A 19,615-nucleotide genomic window follows, 5' to 3' on the forward strand; every position below is an offset into this window, starting at 1 on the left:
ATGATAAGGGTTGGACTAAATCACCTCTGAGGTCTCTCTCCATCTTAACAACATGCTTCTGAAAAGCAAGGTCTAGAGAGAAGAAGGTGCAGGGCACTGAGATGAACCCTAACACCACTTGCTTTTCCTTAGATTTGGAGTGAAAACACTTGGGTTTGCATTCTGATTTTGCTGCTTTCTCTTGCATGACCTTAGGAAAATTTTCCTTCCCTTCTGGAATTTAGTTTTCTCATTTGAAAAAAAAAAAGGAAAAGGAAGGGGTTGAGGGGCCAGCTAGGTGACTCTATATTGAGAGGCAGGCCTAGAGATGGGAGGTCCTAGGTTCAAATCTGGCCTCAGACTCTTCCTAGCTGTGTGATCCTGGGCAAGTCACTTGACCCCCATTGCCTAGCCCCTACAGCACTCTTCTGCCTTGAAACCAATACACAGTATTGATTCTTAGATGGAAGATGAGGTTTTTTTTTAAGGAAGAGGTTGAACTGGATAATTTCTGAGTTTCTATGCACCTTATAATTTATCTTCTCATGAGCCTATATATTCAACAACAGGGAAGTGAGGGATGGCAGTTTCTCTTTTCCACTGCTAACCAGTTTGGACCAGGACTTTAGGGATTTTGAGTCTGCTAGCCCTCCTAGATTTGGAGTTGTATCCCCTTCTTTCTCCTCGATCAACTGTAACAGATGCTGAGTTTTCCAAAAAAGGACTTTAGCAGGAGTTATGAGAAAGAAGGGAAAATATACCAGACTCAGAGTCTCAAATTTTCAATTTCCAGAACCCAGGAACCCAATAGAAAAATGTCTTCAATGTAGTAGTTGGGGTCTGGACACCTGGGCTAACCAATGTGGCTTCTAGATGTTTCTAACACAACTGCCTCCTGTGAAAAAGAAGAAGGCCCTGTGCTTGACCAAACCCAAATCCTCCATTACTCATTTTAAAGCTGGTGCCCTTTCTGGCCCCCTTACTGGCTTGCATCTAACTGGCAGGTTTGAGATGAACTGGATGTGTTTAGGTCAGAGAATAGGAGATTCAAGGGGAGTATTGGATCATTGGATTTTAGAACCAGAAGAACCCTTAAAGATCATCTCATCCAACAATCTAATTCGATAGAGAAGAAAAATGAGACCAGAAAGGAGAAGTGACTTGTCCGTAGACACAAAGCTATTAAGTGGAAAAATTGGTATTCAAAACTAAGGTCTCTGCCACCAAATCCACCAGACCATGGCACTCCTGAATGTAGTTAGAACTAGATTAAAATGTAATTGGGAGGGGGAAGCTGAGATCAAGAGCCAGGCCTAGAGTTAGGAAGTCCTGGATTCCAATTTGGCCTCAGACACTTCCTACATGTGTGACCCTGGGTAAGTGACTTAAACCTCATTGCCTAGCCCTTATTGCTCTTCTGCCTTGGAACCAATACTCACTATTGGTTCTAAGGCAGAAGGTAAGGGTTTTAAAATGTAATTAAGAACTATTTAACAAAATAAACAAAAATACAACAAAATGTAGATAATGTCCCATTTTAAAACCATGTTCAATATGCAGCCTGAAAGGGATCCTAATATTCAGTTTAGTGGTCCTGTTTCTATTTGGGCCTGACACCACCAATCTAGACCATGGCAGCATTCTCTGGTTTGGTGCCTTCTATCTGTTCCTCCTCACTTGGGAGCCTCGGTATGTTGGGCCAGGCCAGTGGTTACAGTCAGAATAATGGTGGCAATCCACATTCCTCTAGTACAACAAAATGTCAGTTTCTTGAGGTCCAATAATGGTCATTTGGGGCTTTGTTATCCCCAGTGCCTGGCAGAGCTTCTGGCACATAATGAGAACTTAATTCACTGTGAATTGATGGAAAGGGTTATAAAACACTTTCCTCCCTAGTACCTGGAGGTAGGTAGTATAGGAATAATTATACCCATTTTAGAGTGGAAGAAACTGAGAGTCAGAGATCAGTGGCTTTCCCCAAATCACACAGCTAATAAGTGTCTCCCAGGTCTCCCTATGCCAAGTCCAGAGCACTCTCTGTTCCATCCCAAAGTCCACTACATTGGATCCTTATGATAGTCCTTAGAGAGTTTGCCACTTAACTTCAATTTACTGCTGAAAAATCTGAGAACCAGAAAAAAGAAAGACTTTCCCAAGGTCATACTACTACTAAGTGGCCTAGTCCTTATCTTCTCCTTTCTCTGATTTCTTCTGTCCTCCAGTGTGGTTTTCATTTACGTTATTATTGTCAGAGTGTTCACGGTTCTCCTGACTCTGCTTTGAGCAGCTGGACCATTTTGGAAACTGGAATCGACTATGAGGATCCCAGGATTCAGCTCCCAATTCTTCTGTGAATTCAGCTATGTGGCCTTGGGAAATCTTGTTTTGTTGTGTCTAAAATGCAATCAGTAACCCTTGACCTGCTCCCCACCCCCCAGGGAGAGTTCTGAGGACTCTCTGGTCAGTGAGTTCTGAGGCAGTGGCATAGGGAAGAGTTTCTATTGAATATTCTGTTCTGCTCCTTGATTTAGAGCTAGAAGGGACATTAGAGGACACCAAATCTAATTCTCCACTGCACCTCCCACCAATTTTACTAGTGAAGAAACTGAGGCACAGAGAAGTTAGTGACATACCCAGGGTCAAGTAACTAGTAAGGGTTTGAAGCAAGATTTAAACTCAAGTTCTCCTGACTCCAATCAAATGCTTTATCCACTCTGCTAGGAATCCTGAGGGTAGGAAGTGTTCCTTCTGCCCCATGAAGGTTTCACTTTTCTCACCTTTTCTTCCTGACTGAGACTGTCTTCTCTTGGCCATCTTGGAACAGTTGCACATCTCCTTGCTAGCCCAAGTTCCCCTCAAGGACTAGGCACAGGGCAACCTTATCTAAGGGGTGAAGCCTCTCCTCAGGACCTCCCAGAGAGCTGGTGGGGAGAGGAACGGGCTGCCAGATACCTGCAAGTCCCACTGTATTGATCTACTCATGAAAAAAACAAAACAAACAACCAGGCTCCCTGAAGGGGCCTGGGAGAGTTTTGAGAGAGCCTGGAGTAGAGGAAACCTGCTTTCTCTCTTTTCTTGCACCCTATATCCAGAGTGAGCCACAGAAGTTTATGGGGGGAGGGGGCTGAGCAGAGCCAAGGGACCTCCTCATCCTATCTCCTACCCAACCTGCTGGGCTTCCCTTGCTGTCTCCCTTCCTGCTGTTTTTTCCCCCTTCCCTTGCTCTAGTTCCTCTAATATGGTTACCCGGGCAAGCTTTATTTTTTATTTTTGGACAGCTCCAAAGCAACGTGGGAGTCATCCTAGACTCATTTAACTCTATAACTCTCCAGGATCTAAAACAATTTCTAAGCCTTTTGGATTCTACCTCCATGAAACACCTCTAATCTGTCCCTTGCTTTCTACTCCCTGAGCCATCATCCTAGTTCAGGCCCTCATGACTTCTCACCTGAAATATTAACACAGCTGTCTCATTTTCCAGTCTCTCACTTGTCCAGTCCATCCTCTTTAGAGCTGCCAAATTGTATTTCTAAAGCACAAGTCTGATGGCACTCCACAGCTCAAGAAACTTTGGAGGCTCCCTATTGCCCTTAGGATAAAATATAAACTCCTTAGTTGTTTGTTTTTTATTTGTATTTTTAAATTTTTAAATATTTTTCCATGTATACATTATTCATTTTCTTTTCTTCTCCTCTTCCCTGCCCCCTCACTCAGCCGACAAGCAATTCCACTGGTAAACCCCTTAGTTTTATATTTGAAGCCCTTCATAATCTGGCTTCAACCTACCTTTCTGAGCTTATTGTATATCTCTCGCCTGTACACACTCCCTTCTTACTATTTTATGAAGTATTCCTCACCCTCTTGGCCTTTTATATCATCTTCCTGTCTCAGCTGAACAACATGCCCTTCTCACCTTTACCTCTGAGATTCTCTAGTAAGGTTCAAATAAAAGAGATGGGGAGGGGTCAGCTAGGTGACTCAGTGAATTGAGAACCAGGTCTAGAGACTTTCAAATCTGATCTCAGATACTTCTTAGCTGTGTGACCCTGGGCAAGTCACTCCCCTCCCCTAGCCCTTAATGCTCTTCTGCCTTGGAAACAATACACAGTATTGATTCCAAGACAGAAGGTGAGGGTTTTTTTTAATTAAAAAAAAGTAAAAGAAAAGTAAAAGAAAGGCAATAGGGAATTTGGGTTTCATTTTTAAGAACTCTGAGGTGTCTCTTGAATCTTGTTTGGAGCACCCTCACCTCCATCTAGTATATGAGAGCTAAAGGGTGGAAGTTTGAAATCAGGGCTGTTTTTGCTGTTGCTTCTACCTAGAACTTCCAATATAATCAACAAAAGCACTGGGAATGCTGCTGAATGTCTGGCACCTTCATGATTTTTGTGGTGGTTGGGTTGATTTTCCAGTAGCCTCATGGCAAATAATTTTGTTAAGCAGTCTTGGTTTTTTATCTTTCATCCTCCTCAGTCCTCCCTTACTTTTCTGCATTAATGAAGCAATACAGGGATGAAGATTTGGTTAATTAGTAATCTACCCTTGCGTGAGCTTTACTGCAAAGGTACTGGATCTGGATGGACAAAAGGCTTCCTGAGCCCAAAGACACAGCTAAGACATGCAGGAAGAAGGAAGTGGAGCGGGTGATTAGGGTTTGCTGTTCTGATTAAGTATTGATTCTTAGAGAAGTCAAATCTGGAAATTAATCTGCCTCCAAGTTTGATGGGGGTTGTGGTCTCTGACCTTACTACACATCCTATATTGATGGAACTGACACATTCTATTCCAGGGAGGCTGATCCTCAGACTAGGAAGAGGACCATAGAATTTAGAGTGTCAAGGAATCTTTGAGGTCACCAAGGCCAAATCCTTCATTTTGTAGATGGGGAACAAAGGGCTTGGAAAGAAAAAGTGACTTATCCAAGATGGCATAAGCAACAAGGAAGAAACACCTGATTTAAACCCAGGCACTCTATCTTGGAGTCTTTAATTATCAAATGCCCACCTTATAGGAAATTACATTGAGACAGTTAGGCAGGTGGTGCAGTGCAGTGGATAAGACTGGATATGCAGTGGATATGGACCTAGAGACAGAAGGCTCTAGTTCAAATCTGGCCTCATATCATTGTGTAACCTTGGGCATCACTTAATCTGTCTGCCTTAGTTTCCTCAGTTGTAAAATGGGTATCAATAATAATACTACCTCTGGAGGCAGCTGGGTAGCTTAGTGGATTGAGAGCCAGGCCTAGAGACAGGAGGTCCTAGGTTCAAATCTGGCCTCAGACACTTCCCAGCTGTGTGACCCTGGGCAAGTCACTTGACCCCCATTGCCTAGCCCTTACCACTCTTCTGCCTTGGAGCCAATACATAGTATTAACTCCAAGACGGAAGGTAAGGGTTTAAAAAAAATATATATATATATATAATACTACCTCCCAAGGTTTTTGTGAGGATTAAAGGAATAATATTTGTAAAGCACTTAGCACAAGTACTAAGGCATCTAGGTGGCACAGTGGATAGAATACTGGACCTGGAATCAGGAAGACTTGAGTTCAAAGCCAACTTCAGACATTTGCCAGCTGTGTGACCTTGGGCAAGTCACTTAAAACTCCATTTTTCACATTTGTAGAATGAGCTAGAGAAGGAAATGTCAAACTATTTCAGTATCTTTGTCAATAAAATCTTGAATGGGAACAAGACAGAGTCAGACTGAAATGACTAAACAAGGAATAGTGCCTAGTACATAGTAACCACTATAAAATAGTATTATTATTGCTGTAGAAAGATCTCTGGATTTAATGTGATGTAGTAGAATAAGCATCAAACTATTCAAGGCCTGAATTCAAGTCCTTACTCTGCTATGTACCACCTGTTCAACATTAGACAAAACATTTCCATTTCTTCAATGAGGCCATTGGGATAGGGCCATGTTGGTGAACCTATGGCATGGGTGCCGGAAGGGGCTGCTCCTCTCCTCCTCTTCATGTGTGCCTGAGGACATTTCTCACATCATATGCCCCTCTTCCCAGCAGCTCAATGGGAGTGCTTCCTCCCTCCCCTGACTGGGGTAAGGTGTGGGGCTCACACATGGCATGAGGATTGCAGTTTGGGCATTTGGTCTGTAAGGTCTCTAAAAGATTCACCATTAATGGGATAGGGATTGGTGAAGGGCCCTTCTTGCTCACTCTCTCAAGATGTGTATGTGGGTTTTAAATGAAATTCTATATTAATTTTGTCCAAGTAGGATCATTGTGGTAATGACTGTATGTGTGGAAAAGAATCTCTTCTCTCCCTTTATAAGACAGTCATTTCAAACTAGGATCTCCTCAGAGAACTGGCTTTGAAGATGGAAAACCTTGGTATGAGTTCTGGCTCTGCCATTTATTTTCTTTCTTCTTTCTTTTCTAAATCCTTATTTTCTGTCTTAGTAACAATTCTAAGACAGAAGAGTAAGGGATTTGCTCAAGGTCACATAGCTAAGAAGTGTCTAAGATAAGATTTGAACCCAGGTCTTCCTGACTCCAGGACTGGTGTCCGTTTTCTGTGTGACATTGGGGAAAATCACCTAATTTCTCTGACCCTTGCTATCCTCATATAGAAAATGGGGGACTTGACCGAGATAACCTCTGAGGTCACCTCCCATTCAAAATAGATGATCTTGCAACTTCAAATGTCCTCTATATTCATCACAAAAATATGATAAATATGAATGAAAATGTGTTAGAAATATAAATGAAAAATACTACAAATATGAATAAAAACTGGTGCTAGGTACATGCAAGATGTAGTTATTTTCTTTGACCTTTGGCCCATGGATTTCAAGAACTGGGCTGAGATTCTAAAAATTTAAGATTACAGGAAGTCAAAATTCTAAGGACTTTAGAACACTGAATGAAATACCTGGATAGGACCTGATAACACAGAAGTCTTCCTAATTCCATGTCCACTATGATAATCTACATCAGTAAGATATTATGTACATTCCATTGGGATCCTAGACCTAGGGCTAGAAGCCTTCCCAACTCCTCTTGTTATACAGATTAGGAAACTGAGGTCCTAATTGTGATTGCCATTAAGCCATCTTGCTCTGGGTTCTTGATTAAACAAAATTCTCCATATCTAGTCTAGACTTAGATCTGCCATCTTTATTTGATACCATCCCAAGATACCAAATGATACCAGTTCTCTCGATTCATTTCCCTTTCTAGCTCTAGCTCTAGGAATAGTGATCAAATGCAACTTGTATTCTTGGAAAGGAACTATCATTCAAATGGCTCCACTAACCATCTCAGTGACCTCCTGGACCCAAACCCCTCTCCCCATCTATCACTCTCCTACATGGATAACTTTCTCATTTTAGAATGTAAGCTCCATGATCCTGGCACACATTAAGTGCTTAAAAATGACTTTTCATTCATTTATTTACTCATTCCTCCCCTAACATGGAGATGAACAGGCTAATATTGTGTGCAGGGCCTTGGGGGAACTGCCCTAAGTTCTTTGGGTTAAATCTATTAGTAGTACACTAGCAATGTGTAATGTATTACATTAAATGTAATAAATGTTTTGTGAAAAAAAATTAATTAGGGTTGTACCAAAATGGAATGAGTAGGACTGGATAGTGAGTTTCCCATCACTGGAATGTACAAGTAGAAGCTGGGTGAGCACTCTTCAGTGATTTTGCAGGGGGAATTCCTGACAAAGTTGGGGAGTAGATGAAGTCTGAGGTACTTTCTAGCTCTGAGATTATGTGATTCAATTCAATTTGGAAAATTCATGCATTCCCCAAGGAAGACCCTGAAATTCATTTTGCTAGAGAAAAAGCAATACAGCCTAACGCTAATTTGGGGGTCAGTCTAGGCTGAGTGGGTTGCTTTCCTCTACAGCTGGGGCTCATTGTGTGCTCCACCATCAATGCTCCCTGCCCGTGTGAGCCACCCCCACGCTCCAGCCCAGCCTCCACCAAAGGAGCCAGCAAAGTCAGACTTTTCTATCAAGGGCGTGAGCTCGTTCAGGCTTGGCTGGCAGTTTGATGGATTGTTGTGCAGCTGCCGAGATATTGCCTCCCCAGACTGGGGAGTTAATGATGTGATCAGTGGAGGGGCACACACCGTTGGTGGGACAGGAGGGACTCCCCTCTGGATGGGCCCAGGGAGAGAACATTAGGAAGGGACCTTCGCAGCAGGCTGGCACTAGCAAAAGCATGGGATTTGGAAGTCATGGAATCTAGATTCTAATTCCAGATCTGCTCTCTACTCTGCTAGGTGTCTGACCTTGGACAAGTCAACTTCCTCTCTCTCTGCCTCAGATTTCTCAATTCTCTGAGCCACCTAGTTGTCCCCTTGGACTAGATAGTCTTGAAACTTCCTTCAAGCTTTAAATTCCATGATGTAGAGAAGGACATCAAATTCTGCAGGCTGCATATGAACCGGGCTAGCCGGGAGCTTGACATTCCTGGCTGCCAGGCACATGGCAATTTGAGAGCTAGAAGAAATGAGAAAAGTTCTGCCTCAGTTTTAAGAAGGGCTAAAAGGAACTGAGCCTTGCAATAATATGTAAGTTCAATCAATTGCAGTCTAGTAGGACACAGTCAATCAACCATTCAGTCAACAAGCATTATTAAATCCTTCCTATGTTCCAGGCCTTGAGCTAGATGCTGGGGATACAAAGGAAGGCATAAGAGGGCCCCTCCCCTTGCGCAGTTCTTACTCTCCCAGGTTGTTATGAGGAGACAAGGAAGTGCTAGCTATATGCTAGCATCTATTATTGCCTCTTCCCCAAAGCCTTTGTGGATCCCCCAGTTATTCACACACTGTCCCCCTTGAACTTACTGCCTTAACTTAGTTCTTTCTTATGTTGTATCTGTTGCTCAATCCCATTAGAATATAAGCTTCTTGAGGACAGGGGCTGTTTTGTGCTCCCCGGATCATCCATGGAAGATGCATCATCAGTACCTATAGAATTGAGTGTGCCAATAAACTGGCCCACTTCTGAGGAAGAGAGATAGAATCTGGGGCTGAACATAGAAAAGATAAATCAAACTAATTCAGTCAAGAAAGCTGAATGAGGAAACCTCACCAGGGACACAGAAATGGGGACATTTTCTATAGCTGAGCAACAAGAGAGAGAGACCGTAATAGAAACCAATGGTGATGTCTATAGACCATTCTGTGCCAGAGGACTAGCTCTCTCATTTACTATCTGCATGTCCTTGGGGCAGTCCCTTCCTTTCTCTGGGCTTTAGTTTTCTCACCTGAAAAATGAGGAAGGGAAAGTTAAACTAGATGGTCTCTAAGATTCCTTCTAGTTCCAGAGCTACAATCTTAAGAAGCAGGTGGGGTTGGAATGATAGATCTGAGATGGAAAAGGGAAGAACAAAGAAGGGCAAATAAAGAAGCCTTACTTCCTAAGTCTGACTAGACCCCAAGGAAGCAGGGAGATCAACTGGGGATGCTGTGATTGGATAAAGTCTAGAAAGTATAAGGATTGTGGTCTACTCGGGTAAACTTGGATCTGGAACTCAGCCAGAGATAACCAAAGTTTACCTTGAAGGGATCTGTTAAAGAAAGAGACTGTTGCCTTCCTGACCTACAGTCCAAGAATGGAAGAGTCCTGCATCACTGAGGTGGTTCAGTGGATAGAAAGCCAGGCCTAGAGTCAGGAGTTCAAATCTGGTCTCATACACTTCCTAGCTACCACTAAAGCCTGTTTGTCTAGCCCTTGCCCTTTAAGGTTTCCATTTTTTAAAAAAAGAGTCCTGGATTTGAAGCCAGAGACCAGAATCTTGGTGTCCACCAAGTCCAGCTGCTTCATTTTACAGGAGAAGAGACTGAGGCCCAGAGGTTAAAGTGATTTGTCCAAAGCTGTCAAGGCAATAAAGAGCTGGGCTAGGTTCCAAAATCAAGTTTCCTGCCTCTGATTCTGATCCTTGAATGAGACTGGTTCTTATTTTTTTTAGGAATTTGAGGGAGAAAAGGGCTCTTTTTATACCAGCAGAGCAGCAGCTGCTGAGAGTGGGTCTCTGGAACTCTGAGAGTTAGGCTGTGAATCAACACTTCCCCACCTGACTTGAAATTCTAGAGGGCAAGGCTTGGGTCTGATTTCATCTTTGGATCCCCAGTGCCTGCTTAATAAAGGTTTGCTGAATTGAATTGAATGGAATGGCTCGAATGAAACCGTGCCTGGGATCCCAGATGACAGATGCTCACCTGGACCTGCAGCAAAGCGGGTACCAAATGCCAACTTCACAATAGGCAGTCTCAGAAAAAGTCATTAGCTTCTGTTTTTGCTTCTTTGTCATTAAAAAAAAAAAGCTGGCAAATGGGAAGGGATAGAATGTGCTCTCTGTCTTTTCTGTAGTACCTGTGTTTTGTGGGAGAAATGCCACCAGGCTTTTAAAATTGTGTTTTTAATTGTACATTTGATCAGTAAGCATTTATTGAGCACCTACTATGTGTCAGAACAAACAATTGCAAGACAAAGATGAAATGAATTAGTCCCTGCTATCAAGAAGTTTGCATTCAGATAGGGGAAGACATGTACACACACATATGAATAATTTGGTAATTTGGCAGAAGGAAAGGACTAGCTGCAAAGTCAGTCAATCAGGCAGTCAGTAACCATTTATTAAGCTCCTACTATATGGGGCACCTGGGTAGTTCAGTGGATAGAGAGCCAGGCCTGGATATGGGAGGTCCTGGGTTCAGATCTGACCACAGATACCTCCTAGCTATGTGACCTGGGCAAGTCATTTCACCCCCATTGCCTAGCCCTTACCACTCGTCTGCCTTCGAACCAGTAATTTATTGTATTATTCTAAGACAGAAGGTAAGGGTTTTAAAATATTTTAAAAATAGAACGGTATTGGCAACAGATTGGATGTGGGAGGTGGAGAAGGGGAAAGAGTAAAGAGCCAACAAAGACATCTAGGGGATGAATTCCTTTGTCTCACAAAAGGGATGGTGCTTGAGCTGAGTGTTGAAGGATTCTCCGAGGTGGAAGTGAGGAGGGAGGGCAAGGTGGGCATGAGGGACACGGCCCATGTCAAGCTAGAGATGGCAAATGGAGCATGGTGAGTCAGGAACAACAAGGAGACTCGTTTGGTTAGATCAGGGTGGCTGTGGAGCCTGGAGAGGCAGGATCTGAAGCTAGTTTGTGAAGGCAAGTTCAAGCAATATTTATGAAGCCCTTCCTGGGTAGGGTCCTGGGGGAAACACAATGTTGAAATAAGACATTGTTTTTGCCTCATGGGGCTCATAGTCTAGACGGGGAGAAGCACTAGTATACAGAGACTGGAGTAGAGTGGAAAAACTCCCTGCATTTGCAATTAGCTGTGTGAACCTGGATCAGTTACTTACTCCCCCTCGCATTTTCTTTTTCTGTAAAATAGTGCTAATTAAACTTGTAACCTTATCTCATCGGGCTGTTGTGACAAAGTAGGAAAATAAGATTAATCATAGAGCTGGAAGGGACCTTAGAAGTCATCTTATGCAACCCTCTCATTTTACAGATGACAAAACTGAGGCCCAGAAAGGTCACATCTCACAGAAGTACTATGTAATCCTCCATGGAGCCTCTCTGCCCATAGAAGTAAGGTCTTATTATTATATAAAATAAAAGTCATAAATGTATCAGCGAAAAGCAAACCAGGTACTGTGAGTAATCACATGGATGTCTTACCAGCATCTGGGCCGTGATGGCACTCATTTGGGGAGTCTTGGGTCTTTAATAAAAAAAAAAAGTTCTTTAGTTCTGGCTTAGGGACAAACCATAAAGGACTGAAGCTGAAGATAGAGTTTATTTAGCAATAGCCATTCTTGCTCTTTGGCCTTCTATGAAGTTGCCAGCTAGCAGAAGGAGCTCCCAACAGAGCATCTGGCCTAGCCTGCTAATACAGAGCTGGGTCTCCATGCCCCACGCCCACCTTCACTAGGCCAACAGATAGTTTTACTCTAGTGCAGCACCCCCGGGATCTGCCCTCTCCCTGATTTGTGGGTTCCCTCCAGCCCAGAGCATTACACAGCCTGTCCTGGCTTCTCCTCCTTCTCATCTGTGTCTTCCCCAAAGTTTGCCATGGGGGATCCACCTTGTGTGTGTGTGTGGGGGGGGGGGCAGTTGTCTTGATGTTGAGGACACCGAGGAGAAGGGAAGAACCAGTGGAATCATTATGATGATTCATTTCAAGACAGGGAAACTAAAGAGTATCAGCTTCTTCCTTTTCTTTTCTTTTTTCTTTTTTAGTTCCATGTAGAAACAATGTTTAACAATTGTTTTCTGACATTTTTAGAATTTGGATTTTCTCCCTGGCCTTTCCTGAAGTCTGATATAGGTGTTACCAGTACCATCACACAACGCATATTTCCATATTGCTCATGTCACGAGAGAAGACCCATGTCACACATGCAATAAAAATCTCATGAAGGAAAGAAAGTGGAAGATGGCATACTTTGATCTGGACTCAGACTAAAAATTCCTTCTTTGGCTGTGAAGTTTCATCATTTTCAAGCTAGAAACAGTATCTATAATGCCAACCTCATAGAGCTATTTTGTATAAAGCTCTTCTAAACTGTATTTGTCTAAAGAAATGGGAGCTGTTCTCTCCGTGGTTGCATTAGTGCTCATATCATCTTATGTAAAATAGAAAGGAGCTCTAAATTCATGGTACAGAGGAAAGCATGAGTCAGAGGTCCTGAATTCAAATTATGGCTCTGTCATTACTTCCTGTGTGACCCCGGGCAAGTTATTTAACATCCCGAGGCCTCAGTTTCCTCATCTGTAAAATGAGGTGGTGGACCTAGATTAACTATAAGGTCCTTTTAAGCTCTAAATCTATTAGCCTGGGATCCTAATCTTGGTTCTTCTCCTTCCCTCTCTAAGTGATTGAGGGCAAGTCACTCCTCTTTCTAGGACTCAGTTTCCCATCCTATAAAGTGAAACTAAAAGACAATCAAACAAGAAAGTTATTAAGTGCCTACTATGTGCTAGGCTCTCAGGATACAAATACAAAAGTGACTGTCCTTGTCCTTAAGGAGCTTACATTCCATTGCCTGTGTGTGTGTGTGTGTGTGTATACTTTTTCCATTTGCATGTTCACAGATAAACATGTCATATAACATAAAATAATTATAAGGTTATTGGGTGGAGGACTAAGAACTAGGAGAAATCAGAAAAGGCTTGTTAAAGAAGGTAACAGGGACCAGCTGGGTGGCTCAGTGGATTGAGAGCCAGGCCTAGAGATGAGAGGTCCTGGGTTCAAATCTGACCTCAGACACTTCCCAGTTGTATGATCCTGGACAAGTCATTTAACCCCCACTGTCTAGCCCTTACTGCTATTCTTCTGCCTTGGAACCAATACACTGTATTGATTCTAAGATGGAAGGTGAGAGCTAAAAAATAAAATAAAGAAAGTAACAGTTGAGTTTAGCCTTGGAAGGTGGTAAGGGTTCCAAGATAGAAGGTGTCCTCAAAGCCTTTCCGGCAGCCTTAAGCTAAGACTTCCAGTTCATTGTCCTAGGGACCTCCCCAGAGCTGCTGCTGGGAAAACCCTCTCTGGCCATAGCCGTACATTTGAATCATTGCTTCTGCCACTACTTCTACTGCAAATAATAATGATGGATTGGCGAATGGAGTCCATTCATGGATTTGCTAACTGTTCTTCCCTGTTAGGCCATGGCTAATTTGATACAAGCCTCGAGCATCCCTGGTCTCATTAACACACATGCTCATCAGACAGCAATTAGAAAATCAGAAATCAGCAGCTTTGAATCCTCCCCACCCCCCTCCCACACACACAGGCAAAACTTCAGCTTCCTTCCTTTTCCCAGAGATTGTCACCCATTCCACTTTCCACTCCACTGGGTCCTGACCCCCAGAGCCCGAGGCTGTTTTGTTGGACAATTAGAGCCCTGGATTTGCAAGGAATCCTCCCCTGGTGAGAGCTGGGCTGCCCCTCCTTCCCCCATGCCCAATTCTGTGTTTGGAGCTCCATCTACAGGAGCCCTGTAGAGAAGAGGCCCAGGCCCAGCAGGGACACCCAGTTGGCTAGGGGCAGATTTCACCGCCTCAGGGATTTGTCCCAGCTAGATTGCTGTAAATGCACGAATGGGCCCAGGTAGCTTAGTTAAAATGCAGCCCCAGAACAATTTCCTCCCCATTTCAGCCTTGATCCAGGGAAATGGGGTGGGGTGAGAACTGGGTGGATTTTGGTTAGGTAAGCTTGATGTGAGCTGGTTTCCTTTTCTAAAATAGGAGGGAGTTTGGAATAAACAGCTTTCAAGATCTTTTCCAAATACTGTGTTCCTAGGTTTCTTTTCATAGGATCAAAAGATTTAGAGCTAAGGAGCAGCTAGGTAGCACATTGGATAGAGTACCAGGCCTGGAGTCAGGAGGATCTGGGTTTAAATGTGGCCTTAAGAGCACACTCATACATAACCAAAACCCCAAATAAAACCAGATACACTGATGAGAAAGACGACTCCAACAGTTCTCTCTCTGGAGGTGGACAGCATTCCCTGCAATAAGGCTTTCAGGCTTGTCTCAGATCAGTGCACTCTGGGAGTAGCCAAGTTTTCACAGATAATCATCAGATGATATTACTGTTATTGTATACAATATTTTCCTGGTTCTGCTTAGTTCTGTCTGCATCAGTTCCTGCACATCTTTCCAGTCTTTTCTGAAATCATCTTCCTTATCATTCCTTGTGGCACAATAGTATTCCATCACAAACAATACCACAATTTTTTCAGCTGTTCCCCAATTGATGGACATTCCCTTAGTTTCCAGTTCTTTGCTACCACAAAAAGAGCAGCTGTAAATATTTTTGTACAAGTAGATCTTTTCCCCCTTTTTATTATTTCTTTGGGATATAGACCCAGTAGTGGTATTATAGGATGAAAGGGCATGCACAGTTTTATGGCCCTTTGGTATAGTTCCAAATTAGCAGTGACTTTAGAGACTACCTAATCACTTCTCATTTTACAAATGAGGAAACAGATTTAGAGAGGCTAAATGATTTTGCTCAGGATCACAGAGCTAGTTTCTATTTCTTTTACATTTTTGACCCCCAACTCACCCTATCACTGTCAAATCTATTGCTTCAACTTTCTCAAATACAGGGTGTTCCGGAAGTCTTAGTGTGGTTTACAGCTAGAAGGGACCCTAGGGATCATCAAGTTGAAGAACTCTCTAAAACAGCACAAAGACTTTTGGGACCCTCTGTAGTCTCCCACTCCCCTGTTTCCTCTACCCATGAAAGGGATGCCCTCTCCATGCTTTGGTAAACAGTTTCATAAGTTGTAGTGACTGGGAGAATCTTCTGGTCTGATCTTAAATACAGATGAAGAAACTAAGACTCATAGAGAAGGAATGATTTGTCCAAGGTGACTCAGGTGAGTGGCAGAATCAGAATTAATAGGTAGGTACTCTGACACCCAAATCCAGTATTTCTTCTATTACATCTCACTATTTTCTCCTTCCTTTAAATTATACACCCTCACCCCCAACTCTTGGATTTTTCCAACAGTTCTCAGAAACCTCTTCACCCTATAAGATCACATCAGTCCTGGACCGCATGCTTCTTCAGTACCCTTTGCTAGCTCGAGGGTCCCTTCCTTCCTCTGATGGGAGAGTGGAGACCGCTCCTCCTAGGACCTCTGTGTAAACCCAGGTAAGCTATCTTTTATTTACCCTTCTTTCATGCCCCCTCTCTGGGACTTTCTAAACCTCCTACCTGTTGTTTTCTTCCATTAGATGGTGAATCTATAGCACGCATGTCAAAGATGGCATGCAGAGACTACTCTGTGAGCACACACTCTGTTGCTGGATATTGCCTGCCAGAGTTATTTACTAAAAAGACAAAGGGACTTGGGAAGAGTTGCTCCCTTCCCTCATTCCACCATATCTCCTTGCCCCTCTGCCGAACAGCCCAATGGAAGTGCTTACTCCCTCCTCTGAGTAGAGCAGGAGGGCCACTCCTCTTCACACCGGCCTCTTATCACTCACCCCTGTGCCCAGCAGCCCAATAGACACACTTATGCTGGAGTGTCTGAGCCACTCCCTTCCTTTTCTCTCTCCCTTGCCTTGCAAAGTTGGGTGCTGGGGCATGGCATGTAGTCTCTAAAGGGTTCTAAAAGGTTCACCATCATTACATTAGACTGTGAACACCTTGAGATCAAGGACTGGCTTTTTTTCCCTTTCTTTATATCTTTAACAGTTAGCATAGAGCCTGACACATAGTAGGTCCTTAGTACATATACATTGACTGACTGACTTCTGGCCAAAGGTCACCCATGTATTAAATAAAATAATCAAGGTCTGAGCCTTGGGATCCTACTTCTAACTTCAGTGTCTGGTAGGTTTGGTCAGGAGCATAGTGTAGCCAGTCTTTAATACACCTTATCAGCTTGATTTTCCACTACTACCTTTTTCATTCTCTAAGATTCAGCCAAACTGCATAATTGCCTCCATACCCATTGAATTCTTCTCCCCTCTCTGCATTTCCCTTTGCTTCTACCTTCCCTACACTTGGATTGTAGGATAATAGATTTAGAACTGGAAGGGGCCTTAGAGGTCAAATCAACTTCCTCCTTCCTCTTTTTTCTGCACATGAGGAAACTGAGGTCCAGAGAGGTTGTGATTTGACCAGGATCATATAACTAGTATATATCTGAAGCAGAATTAAACCCAAGACCTCCTAACTTCAAGTCCTGAGCCCTATACACTATACCTACTTTACCTCCTCTCAAACTCTGCTATCAAAATGCCTCCTTTCAGGGGCAGCCACACAACTCAGTGGATTGAGAAGCAGGCCTAGAGATGGGAGGTTCCAGGTTCAAATGTGACCTCAGACACTTACTAGCTATGTGACCCTGGGCAAGTCACTTAACCCTCATTGCCCAGCCTTTACCACACTTCTGTCTTAGAACCAGTATTGATTCTAAGGTGGAAGGTGAGGGTTTAAAAAAAATGCCTCCTTTCTTTTGAGATCTAACTCATGTCACCCTCCCCAGGAAGTCTTCCTGAAAGTTCCAAGCTGGAAGTGAGCTCTTCCTTCTTGAATCTTTCTTTCCTCTCTATTGACCTTTTCTAGGAGCTAATCTTCTGCTTTGTATTATAGTTATGTGTATCCATAACTCACTTTCACCTCCACCCACCTATTAGATTATAAGGCACCTCCCAGAGACAGTATCATTTTTCATCCTTCATCATTGTCAAGTCCAGGGCCCTGTACATTTTACGTGTTTATTGGACCGAGTCAGATAATGGATTTTTTTTTTGGAGGGGGGTAGGGGAAGGTGGGAGGAGGGGACTCCCTCCTCCAGGGGAAGATGCCTCACATCCAGTTGTTACTAAGCTCCTCTTCCTTCTCAAAGTAAGCAGGGCTGAGTTTGGGTGCCAGTTTGGAGCTAAGAGCCCTTGCTGGCTGGCACTCAGGCTGGGAAGGAGTCCTGTGTTTATACTCTAGCATCCTCTCTGGCTGAAGCTTAAAGCTTGGCTGAGATGTGACATGGTTACAAGCTGTTACAGCCGGATCAGGCAGCACACACGGGCGGGCTAGAGTGGGAATGAGGGGGCGGATTTTGCTCACTCTTTCTTCGCCAAATGCTGCCTAGTAAGAACAAGGCTGTTCTGTGAAAACGCTTCTGCTGAATGACAGGCTATGTGAACAATGGGCCTGCAGGAAGAAGTTCTGCTTTGGAAAGCCTGGGAGGGCAAGGCTTTTGCCCTGTCAGTCACAGCCATGTGCTCCAGAGGGGAATCATTCTCTTTGGGCTCCTTCAGAGGCATCATTTCCGAGTAGGCAGCTCAGCATCCCTGCATGCGAGGGGTCCTCAGACCATCAACTGTGACCCAGAGGTAGATTGTACATTCAGAAGAGTTAGTCCTGGGGTTGTGGAATTTATAGCCGCAAAGGACTGGAGAGACCATTTATCTAGTCAAACTCTCTTCTTTGGCAAATGAGACAACTGAGCCAAGAGGATGAAGGAGATGCCTAAGGTTTCCTATGTAGCAAAGAGTAGAGTTACGCTTTGAACTCAGATCTTTTGTCCCCAGGCGTCTGGATGTGGTTGGTCCCAAACAACAGATCAAAGGCATTGTGGGAATTTCCAGGGGAATATAGCCAGAAGCTGCTGCACTGGAAATACCAGTAGGCTATATGAAGGGTTCCTCTGGCTCTCCTAGCTGGCTTGGAAAAAGACTGCTAATGGCTCTAGCCTTGGAGAGTATGATGGTCTCTTTGACCTGGAATGGATATCTGAAGCAGCAGAAGAGGGAAGCAGGTGGGGGAAGGAGAAGAGGGAATAAACATTTATTGTGTTGTTCAGTTGTGTCTAACTCTTTGGGACCACATTTGGGTCTTTCTTGGCAAAGATTGGTTTGCCACTTCCTTCTCTAGCTTATTTTATAGATAAGGAAACTGAGGCATGAAGTGGTTAAGTGACTTGCCCAGGGTCACACAGCTAATAAGTATCTGAGGTCACATTTGGATTTGGGTCTTCCTGATTCCAGGCTTGATATTCTATCCGCTGTGCTACCCAGCTGCCCAGATGGTATAGTACCAAAATAGATTCTTGTACTTGACCAGAGGCTAGTTGCATCTCCATGTAGTCACAAGACTTTACAATTCCTACAGATGGAGTCATTCTTTAAACATGTATAAGTGGAAGTAGGTAGCAGTCTGCAAGTTTGATTAGGCTTGGCTCCCTCTGCACCCATTCCAAATATAGCCTAGGATAGCACACTTCCTGATTGGCCATGCCTACTCCTCCTGTCAGTTACTTGATCAACAAACATTTAAGTATCTTCTATGTGCTGGGCCCCATGCTGGGTGCTGGAGATACGATACTATGAATGAAATAATTTTTGCCCTCAAAGAGATTACATTCTAATGGGGGGAGGGGCATAAACATATGTAAATATATGTTGTTTTTGGTCATCCTTCCTTTCGAAGAGGCCCAACCACATGTTGGGGTGATATCTTTTTTTTTTTAAACCCCTACCTTCCATCTTAGAATCACTACTGTGTATTGGTTCCAAGGCGGAAGAGTGGTAAAGGTTAGGCAACGGGGAGTGTTTAAGGGACTTGCCCAGGGTCACACAGCTAGGAAGTGTCTGAGGCCAGATTTGAACTCAGGACCTCCCGTCTCTAGGCCTGGCTCTCAATCCACTGAGCCACCCAGATGCCCCCTATCAAGGGGTAATGTCTTGACTTGTGCATGAATTGGATTTGAGTGAGAAAGATTTGTACAAAATCACCAGCATATATAAGTATATACAGAATAAGTATACAGAGAATAGTTCATATCACTACAGAAGAGTCTTGGAGGAAAGACAGTAGTGGTTGGGAGGATCAAAGCTGGAGAATGTGGAACCTGAGCTATGTAACAAAGTAAGAGTCAGATTCTATGAGGTACAGGTGGGAAGGAAATGGATTGCAGGCATGGAAGACAGCCAGTCCAAAGGCAGGAGACGTAGTGTCAGGTGTGAGGATGGGAAGGCCAATATGGCTGGATAGCAGGGTGCAGAAAGGGAAGAAGTGTACAATGAGGTTAGAAATATAACTTGAGGCCAAATTTTCAAAGGTTTTAAAAGCTGAAAAGTGGAAGGAATGTATGTTGTCTCCTAGAAGCAATAGGGAG

The sequence above is a fragment of the Monodelphis domestica genome, chromosome 1 (genome assembly GCF_027887165.1).
Source record: "Monodelphis domestica isolate mMonDom1 chromosome 1, mMonDom1.pri, whole genome shotgun sequence".
Lineage (NCBI taxonomy): Eukaryota > Metazoa > Chordata > Mammalia > Didelphimorphia > Didelphidae > Monodelphis > Monodelphis domestica.